Source organism: Lactuca virosa, chromosome 6 (genome assembly GCF_052849685.1).
Source record: "Lactuca virosa cultivar CGN04683 chromosome 6, Lactuca_virosa_CGN04683_v6, whole genome shotgun sequence".
Lineage (NCBI taxonomy): Eukaryota > Viridiplantae > Streptophyta > Magnoliopsida > Asterales > Asteraceae > Lactuca > Lactuca virosa.
Genome location: NC_136431.1, coordinates 82,774,761 through 82,783,369, shown reverse-complemented (window position 1 = coordinate 82,783,369; position 8,609 = coordinate 82,774,761). Strand labels below are relative to the sequence as shown.

Sequence of the window (8,609 nt, the reverse complement as noted above, 5' to 3'; positions counted from 1 at the left end):
TAAAGTCATTGTTCGCAACACATCAACTGTTGATAACTGAAATAATGGTAATTCCCTGTAGTTAATTATGTTGTGCTGAAGATTGAGCGTCAAAGGAGGAAGAAAGGACTAGGAACGTGCGTTTGGAAACAATTCACTGGGTTTCACTCCTGAAATATCTCTTAATTTAAATCAGGGGCATATACAACTGTCACTTCACTTTAAAATTATGTGGATCGATAAAAAACAGTGGAAAAATCAGCACCCGTTAGAAAATGCTAACTTAAATATGAGGGTATTTTCATTAATGTGGGAAAAAAATAATCACATAAATTTATGGGTTTTTTTAGCAATATAAATGGTTATTGTATGATAAAATATAAAAATATATATCACGTTCATATATATAAAACCAATAAATAAATATAATAATGTTTTCGTGAGTAAGTCCATATAATATACTATTGTAACTCGTCCCTTGTACCTCCCCACTGTCGTCGAAGACGCCGCCTAGCTACCGTTGTCATCTTCTTGGTTTTCCATCAGGTAAATTATTGGCCATCACTAAAACTCAACGCGTTTCTTCTCATCATCCCTGTTCTCTATTTTTTCTGTTGAATAACGATTCTTTTGATTTTTTTTTTCTTTTCTGTTGAATAGTGGGTTTCTGTTTCTGTTCGAAAATTTTGAATTGATATGATAAATTAGATATATGTTTCTGCTAAAACTTTTCTAATGGATTTCATAAAAATACTCTTAGGATTGCATAAACGTAAATTGTTTAACACTGAGATGGTAATACGAGATTTATGGAATAATCGTTGCTAAATTGGGGATCAGTTCAATGTTTGCATTTACATTCTTATTTGTTTGTATTTAATAAAGGTTATGGTCAACATCAGTTTAAAGTCTTTGAATATATCATGAAATCGGATAAGATATAGATAATATATGCAAATTTTCAAGACTTGCAAGTCTTTGAATGACTAATTAGGGGCAGTTTATTTCAAAGCTTCATCGTTGATTTTTTCTTATAGTTTGGTTCTAATTTCATGGAAATTAAATATTGTATCCCCCACACAATTAATTTAAGGCCACCCGTTTAGAATCATTTAGTGTCACAGTGGAGACTATATAAACACTCATGGGTGCAGTTCATATAGGCAGGGATCATAACAAACCAAAAATCCCCAGATTTTCATTTTGATCTACATTATGAATCCTAGTGTTTTTATAATTTTCTCACTTCTCTTGCTACTCCTTGTGAGAGCAACTTCCAGCCAATTGGTAGCAGTCGGAGAAGTAGGAGATGATAGAAATGGTGTTAATATGAAAAAGTGTTTGGATCAGGAGAGACATGCTCTCCTTCTTTTCAAAGCTCCCCTTCAAGACCCTGATGGCCGTCTCTCTACATGGACAGCTGACCAACATGACTGCTGCGACTGGGATGGAGTCACATGTAGCAACCAAAACCGGACATGTCACAGAGCTTGATATCAGTATCTATAATCTTGGAGGTGAGATAAGGGATTCATTGCTTAACTTAACCTACTTGAATCATCTTGATCTTTCCTTCAATGCTGTCAATGGAAAAAATCTCACCTTCATTGGTTCCATGACCAAATTAAGTTACCTGAACCTCGGTGGCAATAATCTTAATGGAACCATTCCCACCTTCATTGGTTCCTTGACTGAGTTAAGGTACCTTGACCTTTCTTCTAACTCTCTTTATGGAACCATTCCCACCTTCATTGGTTTTTTGACCAAATTAAGTTACCTGAACCTCGGTGGCAATAATCTTAATGGAACCATTCCCACCTTCATTGGTTCCTTGACTGCGTTAAGTTACCTTGACCTTTCTATTAACTCTTTTTATGGAACCATTCCACCAGAGTTTGGAAACCTCACCAACTTGCAGGAGCTTTACCTTTCAAATGTTGGAAGGTGTAGAGTTGAAAAGGTAGAGTGGTTGTCTCATCTCTCTCATTTGGAGGAACTTGATATGGATGGGATTTCATTAGCAAAAGCAGATCATTGGGTAGATGCAATTTCAAGTCTCCCAAAACTATTTGAATTAAGGTTAGATGGATGTGAACTGTCACAGGTCATGTATCCATATTCTTCATTTCTCAACTCTTCTTCTTCATCTATTCATACCCTTTATCTCAGTGACAACAATCTCACCTCATCCATGTATCGTTGGTTGTTCCCATTAACCAGTAATAAACTGCATCTTCTTGATCTCTCAACCAACAGGTTAGATGGAATACCCAGATATCTTGGTAACCTCTGTAGTTTGGAACAGTTGTACTTCAATGACAACTCTGCTGTTATCAAATTTCCTGTTTTTCTCAACAACTTGTCTGGATGCACATCCCTTTCATTACAACTGTTGTATGCTATTGGAAGCCAATTTACAGGGCCACTGTCCGATGAGATCCGAAAGTTTTCATCCCTAATACGGTTGGACCTATCTCATAATTACTTAAATGGAAGTATAAGTGAGAAACTGTGGGAACTACCCATGCTTTATCACCTTGACCTTTCTTTTAATACTCTTACAATTCCTTCCACATATCACTTGTCAGGCCTTTCATATGTAAAGAATATTCATCTGAGCTCTTGCAAGCTGCTAGGGCCTCGCTTCTCCAAATGGATTCAGACACTCAAAAATCTAACCAGTCTTGATCTTTCCGATACTGGAATTTCAGACACAACTTCTCTAGAGTTTTGGAACACGTGGCCTTCTCAATTAGGATATCTGAATCTCTCTTCTAATAACATTAGCTGGAAAATACCAAATTTATCATCAAATTTTGCCAACAAATCAATTATAGATTTAAGTTCCAACAACTTTTTTGGTCCGATACCGAATGTTTCTTCCACTTTGTCAATATTAAATCTTTCCAGAAACAAATTCTCTGGAGGAATGTCCTTCATATGCCAATTTGTTGATGGGTTTTTGGAATTTCTTGACATCTCTCATAACTCATTCATCGGACAACTCCCGGACTGTTTGTGGCATTTCAAACAACTAGCAGTTCTTAATCTCGGACACAACAATCTCTTTGGAAGGCTTCCTCCCTCTATTGGATCTTTAATAGAACTCAAAATGTTGTATTTATACAAGAATGACTTCTCTGGAGAATTGCCTTTGTCTTTGAAAAATTGCACAAGTTTAATCTCATTGAATTTGGGGGCCAACAAGTTTTCTGGTAATGTGCCTCTCTGGATTGGAGAAAACTTATCATGGTTGAATGTTCTTATCCTAAGATCAAACAACTTCTTTGGAACGATCCCCTTACAGTTATGCCAGTTAGCTAGACTTCAAATTCTAGACTTGTCAATGAACAATCTCCATGGAAGCATCCCCTCATGTTTGAGTAATCTTACAAGCATGGTTCTACAAGGAGAATTCTCACAAAATGGTATATTTTTTGGTGGCGGTGAATTTAGATGGACAAGATATGTTGACCATGCAATGATTGAGTGGCAAGGAGATGAACGTGAATTCTTTAGAACTCTGAAATTGGTGAAGAGCATTGACCTGTCAAGCAACAATCTAACAGGACAAATCCCATATGAAATTACCAATCTTCATGACTTGGTTTCCCTGACCTTGTCAAAGAACAATCTATTTGGAGAGATTCCACAGAAAATTGATGCGATGGAAAATCTTTTGACTTTGGATTTATCTAGAAACAGTTTCTCAGGGCAGATACCATCAAGCATGTCTCAGATGAGTTTACTGAATTACCTAGATGTGTCATATAATAACTTTTCGGGGAGAATCCCAACTAGCACTCAGCTCCAGTCCTATCCACCTTCAAGATACGATGGAAACACAGGACTATGTGGACCTCCCCTTACCAAAAAATGTCCTGGAGATGGAGAATCAGATGCAACATCAGTGATTGGTAAAAGCGAGGGTGATGGGGAAGACACAGATGATGAACTCTGGGGATGGTTTTATATTGGTGGGGGAACTGGTTTTGCTATTGGATTTTAGATAGCATGTGGTGCTTTACTTCTCAACCGCCGAGGGAGACGTGCATTTTTTCAATTTTATGACAGCTTCAAAGTTTGGGTTTATGTGAAAGTGGTTGTGTTCAGTTCCCTGTGTTGTATGAAATAAGATATCTTGAAAATTTGATATATTCATAGCAGTTGCACTTCCTTAACATTGCGCAATGGAAAACATGATTAGTATCAACTTTTTGCATCAGTGATTCAAAACTGAATGAGCAACCGAAAATTACCATTTGACCCCCCCCCCCCCCCCCCCCAAAATAAATAAATAAATAAATAATGTTAAAAGTGGAAATTGAAAGTGTAATTTACTCCTGAGTTTATAGTTTCTATAATTAAGTTGAGTCAAGTATTTTCATCACATGGCCTCTGGATGACTACAGATGAACAACTTTTTCAGAAAGAAATGGTTGAGAATAAAAGGTTATAAATACCATTTGAACTTGCATACTTTTCCAAGTTCTCATAAAACATACTTACTAAGACTCTTTGAAGTTTGGCCACATGTGAAGGCTGAGAATCAATATACCTCAACACTTCCCCATTAAAAACTTTTTGTCTTTGTTTTAATGAGTGTTTAAAGCTACATATTTGAAAATTTAAGATAACAGATTTTGATATCCAAATTTATCCAAAATTTCGGAAATTTTCTGAAAATTTATACATAATACAGAATAATGAAAAACTTTAAGAATTTTTTTACAAGACTCTTTTTAACATATAGCAACCATGTACTAGATTTATCTGCTTGAGATCTCACTTCATGTATAGGACTATAAGCCAATGAATTTGATAAAAACTACTAGAAATATATATATATATATATATATATATATATATATATATATATATATATATATATATATATATATATAGAGAAATTAAATATCCTCCCACGTTTTGTTCCTACAAATCCTCCTACCCAATTAAATAATGAAATGTGTAACATTTAATGCTCATTTAATGAAGTTTTAGTATATTAATATGACACATGTAATTATTTAATTGGGTAGAAAGATTTGTAGGAACAAAAGTAGGAGGATATTTAATTTCAAATATATATATATATATATATATATATATATATATATATATATATATATATATATATATATATATATATATATATATATGGGAGTAGGATCAAATGAGAACACCTAAAAGGTTGAGAACGCGAGAACAGATCTAGACCATTTAAATATTTAGATCTAAGACTATTATTAAACGGGGGATTTATGATAAATTCTAAACCTACGGGCATTAAAGTGTAACTTTTAAATTGCCAGAAGGGCATAATAGGAATTGCAAAATTACCTATTTCCTACAATTTCTCACCCTCTCTCCTCTTTCCTTTCATAATCCTGTATCTTTATCTCCCTCGATCTCTCTCTAGGGTTTCAAAATAAGCGCCTCTCTCAATGAATTCGGGTCCCTTTTCTTTCCTCTCTTCCCGTCGATCGCTCCACTGCCATCTTACCCCAACTTCAGGTTTGAATCCACGTATCAAATCAGTGACATTGGATTCCAGTTCCACGGCAATCATCGACGATCCGACATCGGCTTTCGCTTCAGAAGAAGAAAGTCCAGCGAAGATCGGCGCTAGGGTTAGGGTAAAGGTGTTGTTGATGAAAAGAAAAGATGAGGAAGGTATATGAAGCTTAAAGGTAGTCAAAACCTAAGGCAACGAATGCTTCTATCACATCTCGCTTCAACACCGATTCTAATCGATGATATCCATGCCGACGCCACCTGGCTTGGACTCCTTCCTCATGAGGTCTCGTTTCTCCGCCTTCTCGAGACAATCTCCGATGACTGTCATGTCGAAATCAACGAAACTGGTAATCCTAGGTTTTCTCTTTCTTTTTCTAATTTCATGTTCCAATTTTTTGAATGTTCTTGTTTACGTACTAGGAAAATAGAAATTGAAGAGAATATAGGGCTAATTTGTATTGTAGTTGAAGTTAACACTATGTTCATTAAAGTGAACGATAGTTTGAAATCGATTTACTCGTTGAATTGATAGGGACGAAGTTGAAATACAAACCTGGGATAGTGATGGGTGGGGGATATCTGGAGCATGACTGTGGATTGAGTAGATCAATTGGCTATTTTTTGGAAGCTTTGATTTTTCTTGTTTTTTTTTTGGGAAAAAACCCCTTTCTATTAAGCTCAAAGATAACCTTACACTCCCTTCAACCTTTTCATCTAATTTTCGTTCTATTGATTTACATCATCAGAAGTGTATTCATTTATGAATATAATTACAATTATATAAATTCATATGTATTTTGTATTTTGTTCAGTCTCTTCATTTACTAAATTTGCTTCATTTAATTGATTGTTAATTGTATTTAATTCTGATTTTGGGGTTTTCTATCAAGAACATGAAATGATTTTGGGGTTTTCTATCAAGAACATGAAATGATGAAGTATGAAATTGTTTCAGGAGCGAAGAAAGAAGAATATGGAGCACCTCCACCGATTTGGTGGTTCATCGCAGTAGTGGAGTGGCAGGGGCTATTCTGGCAACCTCTTCACCACTTCGTTTTCTTGTTCCAGTTACTGTCGATGAGAGGGGGAGGAAGCAGAAAGAAAACGACAACAGGGGGTGTTTGGGTTGCTTGGTGTGTCATAAAACAGTGGGAGAAAACGGAGGGGGCTATTGCCCTTGGCTAGCCGGAAACCACCGGCAAACACCTATAGTGGGGGTGTTTTTGTTGCACCTCGAAGACAAGAGAAAAAGAAGGGAGTGTGAGAGGAAATGGAAGAATGAAAAAGTTGTATTTATCTGTGAATAGCAGTGCATTCATGTGTGAATAACAGTGAAAAAGAAGGGAGTGTTAGAGGTATTCTTTTTATGGAGAAATGATAATTTTTACAATCTTTTTATTTTCAATTGATTAAAAAAAGAAATTGGATTACTTGTAAATTGATGTGTATTTATTTGTGATTGGAGTAGTATCAGGTTTTTTGAAAAAAAAATCATTTATGAATACAAATGTACTAATTTGGTGTTCGATTTCTATTCATTTTTTTGAACACAAAAAAAAACGTGAAATAGGAGAAAAAAAATTGTTTTTTTTAAGAATTTTTTTTTAGTTTTAAAATAAATTTTGATAAAAATGTTTTTTATATTCCATAAATAAGAAAAATAAAAAATTGAATATTTATTTCTTTTTTGGTAACTGATCCTAAATTTAAGAGAATTTGATTGAATTTTATTTTATTTTAATTTAATTAAAATATACAATTACTAATATACCCTTATATATTGATTGGTCCAGAATTGTTCTCGCGTTCTCAACCTTTTAGGTGTTCTCATTTGATCATCTCCCTATATATATATATATATATATATATATATATATATATATATATATATATATATATATATATATATATATATATATATATATATATATATATATATAGGGTTAGGTTCATGTGAGATGGCCTAATTTTGTGAGACCGTGAGACGCATTTTTTTATATTTTTTATTTTTTTTTTATTTTTTTTTATGTTTTTTTAGTTAATTCAAGTTCCGAAAATAATACTTAAAAAAAGAATTTTTGGATTTTTCCATTTATTTTGCATTTTAAAATTATTTTTTAGAATATATACAGTGTAATATTCTATTAGAATATTTCACGTATTTTTCAAAAAAAACGGGATTTTTTTTTAGTTAATTCAAGTTCCGAAAATAATATTTAAAAAAGAATTTTTAGATTTTTCCATTTATTTTGCATTTTAAAATTATTTTTTAGAATATGTACAGTGTAATATTCTATTAGAATATTTCACGTATTTTTCAAAAAAAAAGGGGATTTTTTTTTATTTTTTTTAATTTTTTTAATTTTTTTTAGTTAAAACAAGTTCCGAAAATAATATTTAAAAAAAGAATTTTTGGATTTTTCCATTTATTTTGCATTTTAAAATTATTTTTAGATTTGGTCTCACGGTCTCACAAATTTAGAATGGTCTCAAATAAACCTGAACATATATATATATATATATATATATATATATATATATATATATATATATATATATATATATATATATATATATATATAGGGTTAGGTTAATGTGAGACGACCTAATTTTGTGAGACCGTGAGACGCATTTTTTTATATTTTTTATATTTTTTTTTATGTTTTTTTAGTTATTTCAAGTTCCGAAAATAATACTTAAAAAAAGAATTTTTGGATTTTTCCATTTATTTTGCATTTTAAAATTATTTTTTAGAATATGTACAGTGTAATATATTCTATTAGAATATTTCACGTATTTTTCAAAAAAAACGGGATTTTTTTTTAGTTAATTCAAGTTCCGAAAATAATATTTAAAAAAAGAATTTTTAGATTTTTCCATTTATTTTGCATTTTAAAATTATTTTTTAGAATATGTACAGTGTAATATTCTATTAGAATATTTCACGTATTTTTCAAAAAAAACGGGATTTTTTTTTTATTTTTTTTATTTATTTTTATTTATTTTAGTTAATTCAAGTTCCGAAAATAATATTTAAAAAAAGAATTTTTGGATTTTTCCATTTATTTTGCATTTTAAAATTATTTTTAGATTTGGTCTCACGGTCTCAC

General features: G+C 32.2%; 1 pseudogene across 1 annotated transcript; it reads left to right on the top strand.

Annotated features, from left to right (window-relative positions):
* Positions 1 to 437: 437 nt before the first annotated feature.
* Positions 438 to 4,201, top strand: LOC145120733 (receptor-like protein EIX2; annotated as a pseudogene). The gene is made up of 2 exons (XR_013714333.1): positions 438 to 525; positions 1,260 to 4,201. The product of XR_013714333.1 is annotated as a receptor-like protein EIX2 (transcript).
* Positions 4,202 to 8,609: the final 4,408 nt, after the last annotated feature.